Source organism: Arachis ipaensis, chromosome B02 (assembly GCF_000816755.2).
Source record: "Arachis ipaensis cultivar K30076 chromosome B02, Araip1.1, whole genome shotgun sequence".
Lineage (NCBI taxonomy): Eukaryota > Viridiplantae > Streptophyta > Magnoliopsida > Fabales > Fabaceae > Arachis > Arachis ipaensis.
In genome coordinates this window covers 98,698,231-98,701,078 of record NC_029786.2, presented here as the reverse complement: position 1 = coordinate 98,701,078, position 2,848 = coordinate 98,698,231, and the positions used below count along the sequence as shown (strand labels likewise).

At 25.5% G+C, this 2,848-nt stretch overlaps 1 pseudogene; it reads right to left on the bottom strand.

Annotated features, from left to right (window-relative positions):
- Nucleotides 1-2,848, bottom strand: part of LOC107627786 — an 11,059-nt pseudogene that overhangs the window by 702 nt on the left and 7,509 nt on the right.

Below are 2,848 nucleotides of genomic sequence, written 5' to 3'. Positions count from 1 at the left end.
TAAGTCGAAAGAGTGGAGCCAAAACAAGTATCATCAAGTTGTCCATCTTAATTTGAAATTTTATGAAAATGTTTTTTATTTATCTATCTATACTTCTTTGAAAATATAAATCCATCTAAGAAGATGAATATTGTGGATAAAAATAGAGAATGTCAGGTGATTAATATTTTTTTATATTTATTTTGTATTTGAATCAATTCTCTATTTTTTTAGCAATATACTGCCGTATGGTTGGTTAGAGTGATAAACACCACTTGTCTAAAAGTTTTAGGTCTAATCTAAAAACAAAAATAAAAAGAAAAACAATAATAATGACCAAGATATATTATCTCATTTAAAAAATTTTGTTAAATTAAATTAAAGAGTAATTACTTAAATCAGTTTCCAAAAATTTTAAAAGTAGATATTTTAGTTTTCAAAAAAAATTAATGTACAAAAATATCTTTAAAATTTTATTTTGATAGACAAATTAGTCTCCAATTTATTTTTCAGTCGACTAATTATCCAAATCACTCATCAACAATTTTAAAAGCAGACATTTTAGTCTCCAAAAAAAATTAATACACAGATCAGATCAATCTCCAATGTTTTTCTCTGTCAGACATAATAATTTTTCGTCTATTTTTCAACATAACTCACTAACAGAGAATGCAAATTTAACATACTTTTTTTTAACATGATTTTTGCACATATTATAAATAAAAAAATAATATGTATGTATATGTTAAGTTAGTCTAATTATATATGAAGTAGAAATTTAGTTAGTTTTTTTAGTTAATTGATAATTTAGTGATCAATTTGAGATTCAATAAGTAAAAAATAGAAGAATAACTTTGATTATACTTAATTTCTAGCTATCNNATATATATATATATATATATATATACTTTTTATCCAAAAACTATTTTTATATTATAAATACATACATAAAATTTAATGAATAAATTAAATTTATTATTATTTTTATCCAAAAATATGTAAAAAAATTATGGTACAGTATTATTGTGTAATTAATAATACTTTTATTTTATTTTACTTTTTTATGGTGTAATTGATACTAATAAATGTCACTCAATGCACATTTGGTGATGATGATTGTATAAGCATATCTACTTAAAATTTTACATAATGCATACACATGAATATAATTAATGTTTAGACCACTTTTTAATGAAGACATATATATAGCTTAGAGTTAGAAAATATTCAACATAACAAAATAAAACATACAAAAAAACAAGACATGAAACTAAACAAATCACAATAATATGTTTTTAATTTAAGAGAATACAAAATTTAGTACATTTCTTTTTGTTGGATTCGAAATTGTGTATGTAGTGAGAATGGTTCAATATTTTTTTTTTAAAATACCATATTAGAAATTAAATAGGTTTAAATTAACCTTAAAAATTAATTTGATTATTATAATATCTACTAATAAGTACTTGAAGAATTTGATGAGTTATGTCGGAAAATAAATGGAAGATTATTATATCTGACAGAAAAAAAATATTTTAGAGTAAAATTTTAAAAATATTTTTGTATATTAATTTTTTTTATTAAAAACTAAAATATCTACTTTTTAAATTTTGAGGGACAGATTTAGATAATAATTAACTTTAAATTAAATTAATACACGCACATCCTAACAACATGCTCAAATAACCATTGAAGACGGATTATATTCTCTCTTACAAATACATATGCAATCATCTATATAAAAACAAAATTAATGTAAAGGAAAAGAGGAAGAGTAAATACTGTTAAAACTGCTTTGATGTGATTATAAGTGAGGTCAAAAGAAAACGAACGTTGTTTCTTCAATTGAAGCAAGAGTGCAAGACATCAACAATATCCTCTCCTTCTAAAGTGTCTCTATTAAGATCTATGTGTTCATCAATAACTTGGTAGAACTCATCCAACTCCTTAAAAATTCTCTCAAGACGTGCATGAAGTCCTTTAAATCTATCAATCCAACCCAAGAAAGGTATACAATCCGAAACAAAGAGAGTAATCAACATGGCTTGGAACTCATTGAACAAACTATGGAACTTACTCCTTTCAACTCCTTCATCTTCATACCTTAGCTTCTCCCAAAGGCAATCCTACATATGATAGTGCTTGTTAGAGCCATTAACACCTCATTCAAATTTGTCACCTTTTTTTATGAAGCATGGCTCGATATTTTCTTGATCAATTGCTTGACCTCAAACTCTCTTATTGAGGAAAGGTTTGAGACACGCTTAGCACTAAGGAGATGAGAAACACATATTTTTCTAATCTCTCTCCAATAATCATTGTTTTGGGAAAAGAACATCTCCAATCCATTATAGGAAAGTTTTTGTTGAGCAATTATGTTTGGTCTTTCAGCAAATTCACGAACTTGGTTTTTCAATGCTTCTTTGGCCAATTTAAGGGATGAAATAACAATTGCTTTCCTTAGACCTAATTGAAGGGAGAATATAGGGCCATATTTCTTTGAGAGTTCAAATAGATGAAGATAAAGGGAAGTAGTATATAATTGCGAAGATTTCCAATTATTGGAAGCCCTCTAACCTGGTGGAAAGGCTTTGTTCTTGTTAAGTGTTCTTTGTTTTTGAAAAAAGAAGAAAAACAAGGGCAAGGGAAGAGTAAGGAATAGAAGATAAGTGGTGACATTATTTTAGCCCGTGACTAATTAGGGTTATTATGAAAAGTTTTTGATGATGTTTTCTTACTTAATTGTTTAATTTAGTATATGTTTGTTCAGAAGCATGAATGCATGTCGAAAAGTTTTAAATGTTGGATTAAATTTGTTTGGATATTTTTTTAATATATTTTTATATTAAATATCCGTTTACTTGAAGCA